The 20,165-nt window shown below is 38.0% G+C and overlaps 1 pseudogene; it reads left to right on the top strand.

The window, feature by feature from the left end:
• The first annotated feature begins 4,348 nt into the window (after window positions 1-4,348).
• On the top strand, window positions 4,349-19,965 carry LOC119784969 (annotated as a pseudogene).
• Window positions 19,966-20,165: the final 200 nt, after the last annotated feature.

The raw sequence follows: 20,165 nt of genomic DNA, 5'->3' as shown, positions 1-20,165 counted from the left end.
AAAATAATTAGATAGACTGGATTAAAAAAAAAGATAGTTGGTGGGAGCAAAAGGTCTTTTGACAGCTTTGTCCAGAGTTAAGCACATAGCTGTTGGGCTGACGGTATAATATCTGTAAAACCAAAGACTAAACATTGAGGTATTTGCAACAATGGCTCATGTTTAATTTCCAAATTTTGATTTTAACTTTTAGTGTGCTTCATGGCCAAGTACCCTAATGCATACCGGAGCTTTTGGAGTCACTAGACTCCAAACAGACAGAGATTTTCAAGTGGTGTCCTTGAGAATTTGGAAGGCTCTCCCACTGCTACATGCTGCTCAGACTCCACAGAAACATCTAAAGACATTTTTATTCTCACACGCTGTTATTCAATTTGTGGTTTTTAATTACCTATTAAATTGACCAAGACTTTAAAATTACATAATGACAAAGGAAAAAAAATGAATAACTCACAAATTAAACTTCAGCAAACCTCTTACCCAATTATCATTATAGAGCAATAAGCCTCAAACTGCTCAGGATTGAATCTATTTGAGAACAGGCCAAAACCTTTTGTGTGAAAGCACTGTTTGGGTCTATTGCATAAGCTCACACACAGAGGCTGATAATGCTGACTAGACCCACTTGTGTGGATGTTGGCAGTGTAAACAAGTGTTGTGGAAGGATAAAAAAATGATAAGTGCTGAGTCGCACCAAGAGAGCGGATCTGTTCAAAGCTGTTGTGCAATAGTCCTGTGTTCATAAACAGGGGTGTAGCCACTCACTGAGAGCACTATGGAAAAGTTGTCAATAACTTCTAATTCTAACGGCGGGGGGGGGGGGGGGAGTATTAATCTAGTGGTTAGAGCAGTGCGTTTGTGCTCTGATAAGGTTACAAGTGCCCGGTTCAATCCCCACAGCCTCCACTCTGGGTTCCTGAGCAAGACCTTTAACCCCACACTGTTCTACAATGGTTTAATTGCAGAGATAAATTTCTCCAATGTGAGATCAATAAAGTTAAATTATTAACAATTTCGAATCAATACACACACAAAAAAAAAACAGCTGAAAAGGTGATAAATAAAAGCTTTTTTTAGGTAGTCAACAGAAAACAGTGTGAAGATGATGCTAGTGATTAAAAATTGGGTACAAATGACTGAATGAAAAAGCTGCAAAAAGGAAAGTTAACTTCCTGTGTAATTAGGTACTTCTGTTGGAATTAAACAACAAGGGCAAGGTAGGGGGTGGAGTAAACTTTGACAAGAACTTAAAAACAAGACTACTGAAATAGGAATTATTTAAATGTAAACAAGGAAAGGCTGGTCTGGAATGCTCCAACTCGAGGCTACAGTCGATCAGGAATGGAGAGGCAATAAAAAGGACATCCAGCAGGTGTGGGCAATTAGTTAATCAGCTGAAGAGCTGCAGTGCCCTACCTGGCAGTCCGCAGGACATTGTTCAACAGGCATAAACATGGCAAAGCAGGAATAAACTCCAACATAAGCTTGAAAGACTTGAGCCATTCAAAAAGAGGACTGTTACAGCTTATGAACCAGCTTAAGCTTTAACAAACGTAGGTTTGGCTGCTGAAATAGTTTTACTCCCAACACAGGCTAAAAAACGCTGAAAGAAGTCAAACAAAATCCTGAAATGTCATTACAGGACTGAAACCAGGCTCTGGTAATTGTGTAGATGGTGAATGATTCTACAATCAGACAAAAAAACAACCAACCTTCATTGAAGATGTTTTTAGATGGAAAACTCTGCTCTGTGAGAAACAATTAAAGGCCTGATTTAAATAATTTTCTATTTACAGAAAAGTCCAAAATAAACAGATATATGGTGTGCACACGTTAATGGTACTGTAAAACAATTGATAAGATACAGGCTGCAAAGCCTGTTGTTATTTTGCCCCAATGTCTGTTTTTAACAGCTGTTGTCGTGAGAACATGCTACCTTCTGCACTGGTATTGTGAAATTTGAAAACGTGTGTTTACCAGTTACATGTAGAGCGTTATTTGTGCTGTATCGTTTGCCCCAAGGTTTAACGAGTCCAAACACATTCCCCTCTTCTACCCTTTTCTGTATTACATCAGACACCACATGTCCCTAAGCACTACAAGCAGTACTGTGGAGATTGCAAACACTCGTGTAGTTAGTGTTCTGGAGGTACAAACTGTTAGCTATTAGTGGTTAAATTCTTGGAAACAGGGAAGGACAGAAGAGTCTAGCAGACACAGTTTGCCCAGTCAGCTTCAAGCAGAAACTGGAAGTGGAGCGAAGTGAAAGTAAAAATAGCTCCTGGCTGTGGATCTTTACCTAACTTTTTCATTGGGACTTACCCTCTCTCCCACAGAAAAAAAACACAGCCGTACAGACTGATTTTGTTACACACCCAGCTGTAGTGGCATATAACTGACATTAATACAAAAGAAGACTTGTTCATTTCCAGCCAGAGTCAAATCTTTATTACTTTGGCCTTTCTGTATTTAAACCTTAACAGAAAGCAATTGGTCAAGTGTTTTCAAATTAAATTGTCTTGCAAAACTAGTCACACCCTTTCAACCTCTTTCACATTTTGTTTCACATTGCAACCACAACCCAAGGGTAGGATTATTTGCGCATCAAATCACAAGAAGTGGTCTGTAACTAAAAAGTGTTAAGCAAGATATAGAATTTCCTGAAAGGGATTAATATATTAATTCGGAAGTTATTCTTGACCCAATCTTGGAAAGAAAATGATAAAGATAAGTCATTTACAATCCCTCTTTACATATCTGCTTTGTCTCAGCAACTTACTTTAGAGGTCAATCTAATCTCAGCCTAAACCGAACTGTTCTATGAAGACAAGTGTTGTTAGAGAACTTCACTAGGCAAACAGAATGAAGTAACTCTGAATAGGTTCACTTAGACTCACTGCAAAGGCAAGGAGAGCATTAATCATAAGCTCCATGCACTTTTTCAAAAGTCTATTTTGGTCCAATGCACGTTTTACTGTCCAAAAACAATGTTATGCTATAGTGTACAGACATTTGTCGAGCACTAGGACCAAACGGAAAACTGCAGCTCAAGGTGAAGCCCGGATTCACAGAGTTTGACTGCCCAGAAAGTCCTGATTGGTCAGCCCTTTTCTTTTGTGATTGGCTTTCACAGCTGTTACTACTGAGAGGCTCACTTTACAAACATTTGATGCACCACTGAATCAGGTCTGTGATTGGGTTGTCAAACACGCTAAATTTAGTTATATTAAAAAATACTTGTATCCCCCCCACTTCTGAAATCAAAATTTCGTCCATGATAAGATCCATGGTAACTCTGGAGGAGCTGCAAAGGTCCAAAACCTGACCCTGACTGTGCTTTCTTAGAAGTGATTCATTCAGTTTTGATTTTCACTAATACATGCAAAAGTGTTCATACCCCTTTAACTTTTCCATGTTTTGTCCCATGACAACATAAAAATAAATAGCTTTTATTGTAATCATATGTGAAAGACCAACAAAGTGGCGTATAGTTTGTAAAGAAGAAAGAAAGTTTAAAATGATTTTTTTTTTACAAAAAGAAAAGAAAACAATAAAACTGAAAAGGGCAGTGTGCAAAAATACTTCCCCCACCCCCCTCCCCCACGATTCAATACTTTGTGGAACCAGATTTTGCCGCTATTGCAGCTGCAAGTCTTTAAGTGTTTGTCTCTACCAGGTGACACATTAAATGACTGCAATTTCATTGAATGTGTTTGCTTGTGTGTTTCTTTGCTAAAGAGCTCAAGCTCGGTCAGATTAGATGGAGTTTGTTTGAGAGCAGCAGTTTTCAGATCTTGCAACAGATTCTTGTTTTGGTTTAGGTCTGGACTTTGACTGGGCCTTTCTAATACATGACTATGTTTTGTTTTAAACTGTTCCATCGAAGCGCTGGCTTTATTCTGCTGGAAGGTGAACCTTCTCCCCAGTCTTCATTTTTTTGCAGACTAAAAGGCTCTCTTCCCTTACTGCCCTATAGTTGGATTCATCAATCTTCCAATTTACTTTCCCTGCTGAAGACAAGCACCCCCGAGCATGACAATAGTGTTTTGCAACACATAGCGTTTATATTAAAGTCATTTGAATCAGGTGTGCTGGAGTTGAGACACATCTAAAACAAGGACAGTGACAGATCTTTGTGAATTTTTGAAAAGACATGCCCTCTCCACTTTAAAAAGAAATTCACATGCACAACCCTGCTATTAAATGTGTGCGAGAGCATGCATGAGCCCGTTTCTTCTCGTGTACGCTCTGTTTAAAAGTTGCTGTTAGCTTCAGTTATACTAGCTTACTTTCCAAAAGAGGACTTGCAATTTTTCTATTATGTCAGACTCACAACTGGTATGTGGAAATGGGGACGAGCAGGTAGGACGGCCTTACGTAAACATATCACCAGAATGATTGACAATTTGGAGGATCACTTATTTCGATGATCCACCTGGAAAAAGAACATCCTCCACTATGTCTTTAAGAGGTATTACTTGTTCAAGCCAACATACATTATTAAGTTTAAACTAGTCAAGATCAATTGGTAAAAAATTTAACCATTTAGAAAATCTGACATAACCACATAGACCTGCAGCTGTATTTGTACCGTGACCCATATACCGTATTAGTCCTCAACTCAGTTGTCCCAGGTTCAACTGACCTGGAGACCTTTTCTGTATATTTTTCCCCTCTCTGTTCATCCTCTTTCCCATCTGTTTACTGTCCATTTAAGACAAAACAACAATTATATATGTTATAAAGCTTTTTGTAATGAAGAATTTTTAACTGTAACATTTGGAACAGTATAACAACTTTTTGGTTTGCACCGTACTGTCTTTATAACTTTCATTTAAATTTAGGAAAAAAAAGACATTTCACAGAAAAACATAAATACATGTAAAATGGTATCATTACAATATATTTCTAGGACAATATGCCTTTCTCCTATTACCGGTCCCAATTTAAATTTCTTTTTATTTATCAGCGGGTAAGATTTTTTAATTGGATTTTCCATTTTTCCAGTCTTTTCCTGGTATTAGCATACAGTCATAAAGCAAATAATAATTAAAATGATTGAAGTAGCAGTAATGGAATCTTGGCTGAATAGTAAAACACTGATTAGATTAGAAGGTCACAATGAAGATGTAAAAGCAAGAAGGCATTGTTTTAATGGGACAACAAACTATTTGATTTCTACATGTAAGTATATTTTCATAGAGTAGTTTAATTGCATTTAGGTTAAAAGGTTTTTTTGTGTGTGCTTAAGTGAAGAGAATTCAGCCAGGGTTGGAGAGCGCAAGGAAAAGAAACCTTGTCTGCATATTACACTGAGCTCTTTGTGTCAGAGTGTTGTGCTAACAGAGCAGAGAAGGAGCATGTGTGTGGTTAGTATGTGAAGGTTCATGGGTTTTGGTGGGAGGAAGAGGGGTGGAGGGCACTGAGGAGAAACTGGGCGGTGTTCACTGTTGAGTATCATCCCCCTCCCCCCCATTTCATAGCCTGGCCTCTGGATCTCTGCCCATTTGTAGGATGTAGGTGTTCATCCGTTTCTCTTCCCCGTACATGACGGATGCACGTGAGGGGCTGAAAGTGACAACGTTGCCATGACGACAGATTAACCGATTTACAGCCATCTTTTTGTGTGGGCGTGTGTTATGTCTCTGTTGGGTTGTTTATGTGTGTGTAAGAGGCTCCGAGGATTACTTATGTGAATCTAGAGCCGCCTGTTTGTAGTTACTAGGCAGATATCGGCCCAGCCAACACACAGACATACACACAGACACACACAGACAGAGGCACAACTTGCTTGTGTCTAGGGTCTGCAGGCTGAGACATTGTTGATAAAGGGAGCTCATTTTGGCAATAGCTTATCTGTTTAGCGGGGCAAGGTGTGGGGTTGATAACTCCGCACTGAAATAGACCAAAATGATGGTTTAGAACTCTATGTGTGTGCTTAAATTGCTGAAATGTGTATGTTTGAGTGCGTGCTAATTTTAGTAAATAGAAAAGGGGAAATGCTGCTCAAAAACAACATGATTTTGAGGCCTCAATTATGATGTTGAACTTTACTTTTTGCTGATTGATGGAAAATAATCTAAGAGATGACATGAAAAGAAAAAAAAATCAAAACCCTATCAAAGGATGGTTATTTAGTTAGGACGAGTTTCTGTTTATTTTTCTATTATCTGCATCTCTTATGTCTATCAATGTTGTTATTTGTGACCTGGGAGGAGGCTTGGTAATACTTCCCTAGTTAAATAAAACAGTTATTTCTACATCCTCCTTCCTGGTTTATGTACAAGCCTCCTATAAGCATATTTGGAGATATTTGCTCACACGTGGTTCTTGTAAAAAAAGATCGGAGGCGGAAACCTGCAGAGGGGTGTTGCACATAAATGCAGTGCATTGGTGCGGTTGAAAAAATATTGTTTCTGTTTCCCTTTACAAGCTTATGCCTTGGGTTTGTCTCATACCAGCTGACATATATCACTCTGTGAATGAGTGCACACCTGTCATGATGACCCCCCCTCTCCCACTGCCCCGTGCATGTGAGCGGGCATGTGAAAGTGAGAGCGTGAACATGTGTGCGCAGCAGATGTCCTAAGCTCTGCTCTGTTCCCTCTCACAGACTGACTGGTCTTTGTTGCTGCTCCCTCGTGCAAACGGGTACGGCCACGTGCGTCTCTGACTGCAGGGTGAAGCCACGCCTCCTCCTCCCTTTGATCAGTGAGTTTCTGTGGCAAAGCCCTGCTCTAACATCACCCAAAGACTTTACAGGATCAGCCTCTCATGCTGGATGACGTGTTTCTTTTTACTCATGCAGGCTCACCATGCTCTCCTTTAGTCACACCCAAACAATGAGGCTGAGTAACAAATGTATTCAGTGAAATAGGCACTTTTTAAGCCATTTATGTTGGCCTCACAGAAGTTGTTTAAACAAATGTTGATTTTAGTTTACTCGTTATTTTCCTCTATTTAATATCAATCCTTCCAAACATTTCCACCTACCTCTACTTGTCTTTTTATAATTTATCAAACCTCCTCAGCATTTCTAGTCCCTAAAACCAGACTCCACTGTTAATTGTGCATATTTATGTCCATTTGTCTTACCTTTGTTTCCTTCCCTTATCAGTAGCTTATTGTTTTTTTTTTTACTATCACATGTGAGATATTTTGTGTTGCCTCATCTTGCACAAAAAATCCCTAAAGTAAAATATTGATTAAATGAATGACTGATAAAAACTAGTCTTTTTTTCTGCATCATTATTGTTTAGTAATGTGTGTTAGTCTGTAAAATCAACTCCAATAAACATACATTAGGGTTTTAATGTCCGACAAAATGTAAATGGTTTAAATGGGTATGAATACTATTTATTGTAATACAGTGTGCATAAGCTGAGACATTAAGGGGTTTCAATTATTTCGAAATAAGGGGGAGATCTTTCTGGGTTTCATAAAGGCATCCATATTGGTGAAACTTAATGAATCTGCTTTTTTTCTTTCCTCTCTGACAATCAAAACAAGTCTAACCACTGCATCAAAGCAATCCGTCATCCCAGTAGGTCCTGAAGGTACAGCAAAACCTGTATGACGCCGAAACCATCACTCATTTTGTTTGGATACAAGAATGTGTAAAGTAAGCATTGTCTCATATCAGTGCCGCCAGCAAAAAAGTGTTTACTGTCTCAGGTACACCTGGAAAAACCTGCACATTATTCCTCTCATTCTTTCTTAAACAAAAAAGGCCGGTTTAACCCTCCAGGCCATGACTTCTAGCTGCTTTACCTTTGGCATCAGCATTTTTTTTTTTTGTCGTTGTTGTTTTCTTTTAACCGGGGACATGTTTCTCTCCAGGTCGTTTTGTAAAAGATGGAAAACAATTGGCATTATGGGAAAAACAAACAGACAGGGTTTGTGCATCTGTTCTATCTGTTACACTGTAAATAAACAAGACTTACCGTATACAATTATTCGTACCCCTCCAAGAACTTGTTCACATTTTGTCATATTATAATCTTTTAAATAATATCAGTTGTAACTAGGAACAACCTATGTAAGATTGGTGAGAAGAAAAACTTGGCCTACACCTAAAAACACACCATCCCCACCACAAAATATTGTGGTTGTTTTTATTAAACAGGGGCAGCTGAGCTAATTGGAGTTGATGGGAAGATCGAAGGAGCTAAGCCTGAGGCAATCTTTAAAGAAAACATGTTTATAGCTGCAGAAGAGTGAAAACTGGATTGAAAATTCCTCTAAAGTGGGTCAAAGGCCTATTTAATATCCAGTCTAAGTAGAAAATGAATTGTTTAAATTAATGCTTGTTCATTTGTTAGACTAGTCTAAAATCTACACCTAAAGCCAAATGTGAATCCATAAAACATCTTCTTTATCTTAGAGCACTGAATAGAAATACACAAGATTTTTACCTCTCAAACAATTTGAAACCATGTGTATTTTTTCTTCCATTTCTTCCATTTCTTTATTTTTGTTATTCAAGAAATTGAATAAAAAAAATAAAAAAAATGCACTGACGCTTATTAATCTTAAAAATTTGTTACAAATCTGTTCCTAAGTTTTTTTTTTAAACTAATGTTATAGTCATTATACACAAATGTAAACAAATGGAACCATGGGGAATCTGCCCAGGAATTAGTGGCCCAACAAAGGTCTGTCAGTGACTAATCCATTGATAGGCTGCTGACCTAAATCCAACTATCATCCAAAGATATATTTGAGGTATGTTTATTTTCTTTAAAGAGAATTAGTTAAAATGTTACTTTTTGTTTTACTGCAAGAATGGAATCATTACTTTGTTGGAAAAACCTCCTCTGGCTCTGACTTTTATGAAGAATAAAAAAGTGTTGATAAAGTTTTTTTTTATCAAGTCTTCTCCATCCTCTCTATATTTTATGCAGGATATAGGCTGATGACCAGAGTGCGAAATACGGGGGGGTCCGGGGGGGCTCGACCCCCTCCGAGTAACCCATGAGACCCCTGAAAGCCTCAAAAGCAAAATTTAAAGGGGGTCTTAAATTGTGTCAAAAAAAATTAAAATAAAATGTTCTGGCTCTTTAGCAAGCCATTGCTCATGTTTGCGTATTGTTTCTAAATTATGTACTATAAGCTTTCTTATGTATAATATTTGATATAGTCTTATTTTGAAAGCACCGGCAGTTGAGCAGTTGGTGTCTTCCTGTTTAACGAGTAAACACTGCATAGACTTAGGGCCGGATCTATCAAAGGTTTGCGTGTATAAAAACGTGAGCTATTTCACTGCGCACGCTAAAAAATGTACAAACTGATCTATCAACAGCGTGCTAAAAAGGTTTGGTCTTTAAAACGAGCTAAATAGCGCCTCTTATCCATTTAGTACTTTTTCTGCAATGAATATGCAATATGGGGCGTTTACACGCAAAAGTGCGTCTTGTGGGAGGAGAACATGTAAATATATTAATTTAGCACTCGCAAAGTGATTTATTAAACCTGAAAGCAATTTTGCTAACGGTATCTGACTCTATTTTTAACACGTTTCAAAAGAAGGTGCAAATGGTCTGTATGCGTAATGGGCTCTATGCACAGCTCCACTACTTCCTGAATTTAAGGCAGCTCCTTTGTTTCCTGTCTTTCATTACTGGATGAACTGATTAATCCAGGTGTGTCTGGCCAGTTACTTAGGTCATACACACCTGGATTAATCAGTGCATCCAATCATGAAAGACAGGAAACAAAGGAGCTGCATTAAATTCAGGAAGTAGTGGAGCTGTGCATAGAGCCTATTGCGCACACATGGCAGCGGTTATAGTCGCAAGAAGGAGACATCGAAATGAAGCAAGGAGACGCAGAGAACGCATTTTTTCACTCCGTGTGGATATTTTTGGAATGAACGAGGAAACGATCATCAAAACATATCGTGTATCCAGCATTGCCATTTTGGAGCTGTTGGGGGAACTCCGAATGGATTTGGAGCCAGCCACAAGGAGGACCCACGCAATACCAGATATCACAAAACTCCTTGCAACATTGGACTTTTTTGCATCTGGGATCTCCCAATCTCGTTTTTCAGAAGTTTTTCAGTCATCTTATCCACAGTCACTTCTTCTGAGCCATTTGGTATGTGCATTTTTCTACAGGCCAATACAAAACACCTGTTTTTTTTTTTGTTTTTTTTTGTTTTTACTGCAGTGAAGTAGAAATTCAGCCACATAACACCTTAGGGAATAAAGGTTGCCAAAGTTTATATATATTTTATTTTATTTTTTGGGATTGGGTGGGGGTGTCACTGTAAGATTAAAATTTCTTAATGCACTAGTTTGCACAAACTACAAACTACTTTGCCGCAAACCACAAAACGCGCAAAACCATCATTTAAATAGGGCGTCTCCAACAACTTTGCACCTGCCACCAGTTACGCAATCGCTCTTGTTAAATCACCCGCAAACCATGGTTCAGCCCCTCGCGCAAATTACTGCACGCAAAATTGGATCTTGATAAATCCGGCCCTTTGACTTAGACTTAGACTTCTTTATTTGAGAAAATCTTTTTGATGAGGTCATTTTGTCTGCACAGAGAGTGCAGACAAAATGACCTCATCAAAAAGATTTTCTCTGTGTGTGCCCTGCTTTTCCTTACACTCTGGCCTTCTTCTGGCCACAGACGGTCAGACGCTGCTCTTTTAGCTTGATGAGTCATCGTCTAATATCTCTACTCTGATAGCTACAGAGAACTGTAACGTTCAATATAAGGTAATGGCAAATCATTTTTTTTTTTTTTTGCTCACCGGCACTCCTCTATTATGTAATGGTTTTACACTAAAATGGCACCAATAAAAGTCAGGCTGCATGGTGGCATAGTGATAATCTCAATGAAAGTTGCCGGTTTGCGCAAAGAATACAATTCATGCAGCCTTCAGAAAAGGTCCAAAAAGATTAAGTTGTTTTTTTCTATTTTTTTTTTTTTGACTGTAAAGTATAGTTGTGTTTACCCCAAACTTTAAAAAAAAATAAATGTTTGCAATAATCCTCTGTTCCCTATGAATATTCTCTGATGAAAATGTCCCACTATTTTTTTTCCATCTTTCACAGTCAAAACCAAGTAAGTTCAGTACACCTCACCAGCTGAAAACTACTGAAAAATATGTTGCCATAAGTTTCTTTTAGCAGCCCTTAGCCTACTGCTAAGAAATCACTATTTTTAGCTCATCACAAGATTAAAGGGCATGAGAGATGAAAGCAGTGTCAACATGCTCTGAGCGCAGCTTGAGGACATTTAAAAAAAAGTCCTATTAGATCAGGTATTTCTGGAATTGCAGCCTGGATATGTAACCAGGGAGTTTATGCAATGTTTTTGTGAAGAACAAAAGCATATGCAGATTTCCTTTAAGTTATTTTAGTTTTGCCACCAAGGATACCACTATGCTATATATACTGTAACCTGTTTACTAAATCACAAATGTACAATCAGTAGCTGAGAAAACAGACAAGCATGAGACAGAGAGCAAAGAAAAGGCCCCTATAAAAGGCATTAAACTGGCTAGGTCTAAGTTTAAAAATAATTAAAAGTTTCTTTCTATATAACTGGATTTTTTTAGTCAACAACTAAGCACCACTAACAAAAAAGAAAGTTATTTTATTATTGATTTAGCACCCATTTTATTAAGTGATGCCAATATATTAATAGTTTTTACTACCATGGGATTTAACTTATAAAATCAACATATTGCAAGTCATCGTTTTATAATTTTCCTTACAGATAATAAAAAAAAAACATGATATTTTAGACAGAAATTTTAACCTACTGAGTAATACATTGATTTCTAACCACTTAATCCTTGGTTGGGGCTCCTATTTGCATGAATTACTGCATGGATGCAGCACAGCATGGAGGCAATCAGTCTATGAACTTGCTCAGGGGTTGTAGAAACCAATGTTGCTTTGATTACGAGCCTGAGGTCATCTGTCGTGTTCGACCAGGAGTCTGTATTCTTCCTCTTCACAACAATCTATAGTTAGTTTAAATAAAGTGATTTGACTGATTAATCAAGCACTCAAACACAATGGTCATTGAACCAGTTTTTGGTACCTTTGGAAGTGGTGAAGACACCAAGCCCTGCTAGAGAATAAAACTTGCATATCCAGAAAATGTATCATTAAATGGAGCCATTAATTGCTCCAAAATGTCCGTGCGGATGACTGTGTTGACACATTAGGTTAAAACTAGCATGACATGCAGCTTCAAATAATCACTAACTGTAATAACTTCACACTGGACTTCCCTCCAGTTACCGTTTTGTGAATATATAATGTTTTTCACTATATCAAATTCTCTGAGGCTCTGGGTTTATTATTATTCAAAGCAAAGTCATACTTATCAACATAATTAAAATAATAAAAAAAAAGTAATTTAAATAGTTTGTCCAACAACTTAAAACAGGATAAGAAATAAAAAAAAAAGCCCAACAGTTCATGAACCAACCTAGACAAAATCAAAAACACATGAAAACAAAGTTATTACCATCTACTGGTCAGGAGAGGGGGATAGAAAGCTGTTTCTCAGGCTTTTGGATGCCAGTTAAAAGTATGCAGTAGAGTCAAGCACAGTCAGAGGAAACATGGAACCGTAGTGAACACACCCAAGATTGGGCAGCCCAACACAATTACTCCAAGAGTACCACCTCCATATGGTTGCTAGAAAACTAAAACTACTACAGGCTTGGCTAATCTCCGTTTAGATCGAAGTTAATGATTCAACAGAAAGAGAGACACTGGGGAAAGTAGGAAAAATCGCAAAGAAAAGCTTTTGCTGAGCAGAAAGAAAGAACACAAACCTGACTCACATTTGCCCTGAGCTGATCTGAAGAATGAACTCTGTTCAGTACCAGAAAAAAAAAAAAAACTTTAAGTAGACTGTCTCTCCATAGGTTTGAGACAGTCAGCTCAAGCCACCTTACTTATGAAGCAGATCAACGTTTTGATGCGCACTAGCAAGTCCACCTCTGAATAATTTAAAGTAGCAAAGATTGAATTTTAGTTGTGGCCTTGTCAAAGGCCGACACAAAACCTCATTGCACTGCTGTGGCAGGGCATGTTTGATTTGGATAGTGTTCTTTTTATTAATTATTCTGCCTTTTAAAAACAGATTCATGTATTAATATAAGTTGCTTTTGTGAATTATTAAATTTTGTTTGATCCTCTGGTAGCTGAAAAGGTGAATAAATCAAAGGACATCTATAAGGGCAGCCCTGCACGGTATAGATTGTATATAAAAGCTAAATTAAGACTAAAATTTGATCTGGCTATAGTATCTAAAATAAACATTTTCAATTAGTTTTTTATCCAAAGAATCAAACATGATAGATAGCTCTCTCTCACAGCAATGTGAACATTTCCTTAAATGTAAGATGTTTTAGGTAGTGATGCTTAATTAGAGATAAAATAATTCTGATTAGGTATGACATGAACATTTATTAAAACAAAAACAACAAATTTCTATGTTTTTGAGGCAATTTACACGATATGGGTTTATCAGGGTTTTACTAATTGGAATGACAACAGAAAAGCAAGTGATCAGAGGAACAGTCTGATCTAAAACAGAATCACTTCTGTTTTTCATTGCTTTACTTGTGTTAAAACCTGTTTTGAGATAATTACATTCATAACTGTAACAATACATAACTGTCATGGACACTGAAGTTATGCTGAGTTACACATAAATAATAAATAAAAAACACAAAGGAAATACTGAAGGGCTGTGATAAAACAACATCCCTCAAAAATTTCTTTTAGCCAAGAACTGTCTCTTTGGGGGAAACTTATTTTAAGTAAAAAGATCATAATGGATCATCTTAGACTAACTGGTTTCTGGGATTATGATTGTAAAAAAATATTCTTTAAAGAATTGACTTTAATTTTGGAGATTGAAATACAGTACCGACTCAAAATACCTGCAAGAAATACACAAAAAACATCTTGACAGGCATAAAAAGGCTTTCTATTTCATATTACTCTTACACGCCCAGTTTCAGTGTAAATCAGTTAAGCGTTAGATGATCTTTGGTTTGTTTTAATACCAGTTTCCCAACTCAAATAGCCTCACTGACCCTTTTCACCTCATAGCTCTGTCTTCCTAAAAAAGGCTAATTTTAGCTTTGGCAAACGGAACATTTTAAAGCACATCCTTCATTTAGTCCAGATATATAAAGTCGATTTAAAGGCAATGGAATTTTAAAAACAAACTTGCAAGTAAAACATTCAAAACAAGTTTCTTGCAAAAATTAAAATAGTCTCAAAAAGTATCTTGTCTTGCTGCAAGAACATTTTCAGTTTCGAGCAATACCGCCCTCTACTGGGTAGAGGACGGTATTGGGTGCTGGGACTATCTTCATTTCCCTGAATTATCTTTCTGCATCCCAGTTGCATAATAGATAACATTCAGAATGAAGAAACGCTTTAATTATCCCCTTTAAAACAGCTGTATGTATGTTTTTTTTTCCCAGGAGAAAATTGACCCTTAAAATAAAAGACTTGGATTAAAAAAGAAAACATACAACAAGCAACTCGCTGTGAAAAAAATATATTGTTATATTACCTTACATATTGCACTCTCTTTTTGATTAAATTTAGTTTATCAGCTGTTGCAGTGAAGCATCTGAAATTGTTTTGAGTAAAACCAATTGGACAAAGTGGACAACCGATTTTAGGTTTTACCTTTCAACTTGTTGGTTAGATCCTGTTCCAACCATGTTATCTGAGGAAGTAATCCCTCTGATTTCTAACTTCCATTTTTGATATGATTAAACTATCCCTGTTATATACAGGTGCTGGTCATAAAATTAGAATATCATGAAAAAGTAGATTGATTTCAGTAATTCCATTTAAAAAGTGAAACTTGTATATTATATTCATACATTACATACAAACTCATATATTTCAGATGTTTATTTTGTTTAATTTTGATGATTACAAATGACAACAAATGAAAATCTCAAATTCATCATATCAGAAAATTAGAATATTGTGAAAAGGTTCAAAATTGATGGCCCCTGGTGCCACACTCTAATCAGCTAATTAACTCAAACCACCTGCAAAAGCCTTTAAATGGTCTTTCAGTCTAGTTCTATAGGCTACACAATCATGGGGAAGACTGCTGACTTGACAGTTGTCCAAAAGACGACCATCGACACCTTGCACAAGGAGGGCAAGACACAAAAGGTCATCGCTAAAGAGGCTGGCTGTTCACAGAGCTCAGTGTCCAAGCACATTAATAGAGAGGCGAAGGGAAGGAAAAGATGTGGTCGAAAAAAGTGTACAAGCAAGAGAGATAACCGCACCCTGGAGAGGATTGTGAAACAAAACCCATTCAAAAATGTGGGGGAGATTCACAAAGAGTGGACTGCAGCTGGAGTGAGTGCTTCAAGAACCACCACACACAGACGTATGAAAGACATGGGTTTCTGCTGTCGCATTCCTTGTGTCAAGCCACTCTTGAACCACAGACAGCGTCAGAAGCGTCTTGCCTGGGCTAAAGAGAAACAGGACTGGACTGCTGGTGAGTGGTCCAAAGTCATGTTCTCTGATGAAAGTAAATTTTGCATTTCCTTTGGAAATCAAGGTCCCAGAGTCTGGAGGAAAAGAAGAGAGGCACTTCATCCACGTTGCTTGAAGTCCAGTGTAAAGTTTCCACAGTCAGTGATGGTTTGGGGTGCCATGTCATCTGCTGGTGTTGGTCCATTGTGTTTTCTGAGGTCCAGGGTCAACGCAGCCACATACCAGGAAGTTTTAGAGCACTTCATGCTTCCTGCAGCTGACCAACTTTTTGGAGATGCAGATTTCATATTCCAACAGGACTTGGCACCTGCACACAGTGCCAAAGCTACCAGTACCTGGTTGAAGGACCATGGTCAGCAAACTCTCCTGACCTTAACCCCATAGAAAATCTATGGGGTATTGTGAAGAAGAAGATGCAATACACCAGACCCAACAATTCAGAAGAGCTAAAAGCCACTATTAGAGCAACCTGGGCTATCATAACACTTGAGCAGTGCCACAGACTGATCGACTCCATGCCACGCCGCATTGCTGCAGTAATACAGGCTAAAGGAGGCCCAACTAAATACTGAGTGCTGTACATGCTCATACTTTTCATGTTCATACTTTTCAGTTGGCCAACATTTCTATAAATCCTTTGTTTTTATTGGTCTTCAGTAATATTCTAATTTTCTGATATGATGAATTTGAGATTTTCATTTGTTGTCATTTGTAATCATCAAAATTAAACAAAATAAACATCTGAAATATATGAGTTTGTATGTAATGTATGAATATAATATACAAGTTTCACTTTTTAAATGGAATTACTGAAATCAATCTACTTTTTCATGATATTCTAATTTTATGACCAGCACCTGTATATATATATAGAGCATCAAGTTAATTAAACTTCTGGGATATTGATTTGGTCAAGTAAGTAGCAGAGGGCGTTGTTAATCAGTTTCAGCTGCTTTGGTGTTAATGAAATTAACAACAGGTGACATTTTCCCCCTCCTTATCTTTTCTGACTCCCTTTCACCAGTTGTGCATTTAGCTAGGGTCACTGTCACTTCAGTTAGCATGAGGCGCTACCTGGACCCTACAGAGGTTGCACAGGCAGTCCAACTCCTCCAGGATGGCACATCAATATGTGCCAGAAGGTTTGCTGTGTCTCCCAGCACAATCTCAAGAGCATGGAGGAGATTCCAGGAGACAGGCAGTTACTCCAGGAGAGCTGGACATGGTCGTAGAAGGTCTACAACACATCAGCAGGACCGGTATCTGCTCCTTTGTGCAAGGAGGAGCACTGCCAGAGCCCTATAAAATGACCTCCAGCAAGCCACTGGTGTGAATGTCTCTGACCAAAAAATCAGAAACAGACTTCACAAGCGTGGCCTGAGATTATTTTAATTAAATAAAAGTTGAAAATATTAATGATTGACAGACAGAAAGGGTTGAAAACACCAGTCTTTATATAATCAATCTTAAATCAGTCACAAAAATAAATTCAGTTTTCAGACATTTGTAAATTCACTGAATCTGCCTGATAAGGGTGAGATTTGTCCTCCTCAGAAAAGTTTAAATTGTGTCCAACTGAATGAAGACAGTCTATGAATATTAGCGTTTAGGTTTATAATTGTTTTTCAGTTAAATCAGGCATTATGCTTTGATTCTTGTAGCTTTAAATCTTCATCTTGTAAAAGCTTCCCTATAGGACTGCCCTGTATGTAACACAATGCATGTTTCCTCTGAGGCTCAGTAGCTGCAATGGGCCTGCTGAAAAAACGCATCACATAAGCGCAATGCTACTACCACTGTATTTGTGGTGGAACCGCAGATTTCAGGGTGATGTGCACTGTTAGCTTTTCCTCCAGACATATTGCATGTAGGAAAAAAAAGGTTATATTTACTCCAATCATGAACGATTTTCTGTAAATATTGTCTTCTTGCCAAAGCACCAGAATTATTCTTTGTTTACAAGTTGAGAAAACAAATTCTATTTATCATACTTTTAATTTGTTAAAACAGCCAAAAATCACATGTAATTTCTGTTCTGCTTCACAGTTATTTGCTGCTTTATATTTATCCATCACATAAATCCCAGTTTCATAAATTCAGTTTGTGGTTATGAAGTTCTGTGAATACATTTTGCAAAACAGTGTAGGTGTAGTTGGTGTTTAGCTTCCACCTCTCAGGTTGGTCGGAAGTCGCTCTCCGAGCCCTTTGCCCAGGCTCACTCAGCCTGCCGAGGAACGAGTCGCCCAGCAGAGCCCAGCTTACCAACTCCTCCCACCATGCACGCCTCGTCTCACATTTCAGTGATCTGTATGCTGTGTAGCGTCTGGAAGCACAGAACCTCCTGCGAAGCTACATTGCAGACTTTGAGATGATCCAGAGAATCATCTTCAGCTGCCATGGTGCATATAAGCTTAACATGATGACAGAAAAATACAACAGCTAAACTCTCTTACATTTTATCGGAATGCAACACAACCTCAAGTAACACTAGGCAAACTTGTCCGTTTTGCTTTTTGTATGTTGCTGTGTTTTTACACTGCGGCGGGGGCTGTTTGTTTTCTTTGTTTTAGGAGTCCGTCCAAAGAGCAAAACTGGACTACGGTAAGTTCAAGCTGTGAGTGATAAAGACACTGTCCTCCTCCCATGTTGGTCCTGAAAGTCTGGAGGACGCTGCTGTGGATTACATTGTGAAAAACCTGGACCTCTATGAGGTTCAAAGCAGTGTCAATGTAAGACAAACTAATCTACCAGCAGCATTTAAGGACAGAGAGCTGAAGCTTGAGCTTTGGCAAATAAAGTGTCTGTGTTTGAATCTGTTTGTTTTCAGATCTCCCTAACTTTTACTTTTTTCTTATGGTAAAATTACAAACCTCTGTTTATGTTATTGGGATAAGATGTGATAGACGAACACAAAGTAGTTCATAAGAGTAAGGCGGTATCTTAAGGGGTATGTCTGTTCTTGACAGTATAGCTTATGATCAGGCAGATTAGACAGATATCACTAAAGAATGATTTTAACTCATTAATAAAGATTCTCAATTGAATGAAGTCTAGACTTTGACTAGGCCATTCTAACTCATAAAATACGCTAAGATCCAAATCAATTTCCGCCCAGTAGGTTTTCTTCCCATATTGGTTTGTGTTCAGCTCCATCCATCTTTCCATCAACTCTGAGTGGTATCTCTGCTTCAGGCAACCACGCAGCATAATACCACCACCACCCTGTTTCACTAATAGGATATTTGAAATGCTAGTTTTTAGCCACACTCAGATTTTTGCATGTTGGTTGAAAAATAAAATCTTTTTTGTTTTACTTTGACCAGAACACCTTCTTGTGTGTTTTACCTGCTCCATTTGAGGTTAATTTTTTAAGCCGGATTCCCTGTTTCCTTCTTCTTCTCACGTTTTCAAAGTTTTTGAGAATTATATCCGATTAGACAAACAGTCAGCAGAGTCCCACAGCGGGATGTTGCCGACAAGTATCGAGAGTGTTGGTTCAATCTCATGCATTCCAAGTTTAACACTTACCACCCAATAATGTTGTGTAATAAAACAGCTGAATTAAAATTAGCTTATTTACACAAACATGAACTCTGGGAATTTTGTTGCCTCTGAAACCAGTTTGGTTGAAATGTATGATATTTATGGGTATAAAAGAGGCCTAAATACAAATGCATGTCACAGTAATCAGATTTCATAAGGAAATCACTTGGAACACCGAATAGATGTGTAAATTCTTCAGACACTCTTTTTCCCTTTAGGATGTGATCAATGCTATGAACGTGAACTTTCAGATCTCCTTCCCTCCACAAGTGGATCTAAGTCTCATTAGTGATTTAATCAGAGAGCATGCAGGGTTGCTTTTGCCATGCAGACACTGGACCCACCAATTGATTTTGCAAGTGATGGTGAACTACATAACGACACCAAGTTAGTACAATGAAAGCTTCTGGAAAAGAATCCCAGTGTTTGTTTTTTTGCCTTCTACACTTCTACACACTCTGCTATAGGTTCAGCTGAGCAGGGAATTAATGCAGTACATCTTTCTGCAGCTCTTTGCTGTTGCATGAGGCTCCATCCAGCAGATGTCACCCTCAACTCTAATATGATGCAGACTCACATCTCTCTTCCCTTTTCCAGATACCGCTGCAGCTTTGACTCCAGGTTCACAGCTCCTCTGGTGAGCAACTTGTGTGGCCTGCCTTGGTGGAAGGAAAAAAACGGTAGTATTTAAAGGCGAGGCTGTGACCAGAAGAGCTGCACTGGTAAATTTTCCATAGAGCTTAAAATTATTCAAATGGCTCTGCAGAGATTTATATGGTAAAGTTTGGTGTTTGGATCTGTTTTTTTCTAGTGGAGCAGAAGCAGCAGCAGAAGTGTCAGCCCTTTACGCTCCCAAACTCTCAGCCCAACTCAGAGCTCCAAGTCTTTATAACATCTGAGAGTCCCACTAATCACCAATATTATGGTGGAACTTTTAAATTTAGATGACAAAAATGTTTATATGGTTTTTAATTACCTACATGCATGCTCACAAACGACCCAAACGGTATGTTGTGAAAAATTTCAGTTTAACTGAGTTGAATCTGTATAAACATACATCTCTATAGAAATGCAGAGTTTATCAACTCAGTT

This window comes from Cyprinodon tularosa, unplaced genomic scaffold (genome assembly GCF_016077235.1).
Source record: "Cyprinodon tularosa strain WSP-4 unplaced genomic scaffold, ASM1607723v1 ctg238, whole genome shotgun sequence".
NCBI lineage: Eukaryota > Metazoa > Chordata > Actinopteri > Cyprinodontiformes > Cyprinodontidae > Cyprinodon > Cyprinodon tularosa.
This window is presented reverse-complemented; position numbering and strand designations above follow the sequence as displayed.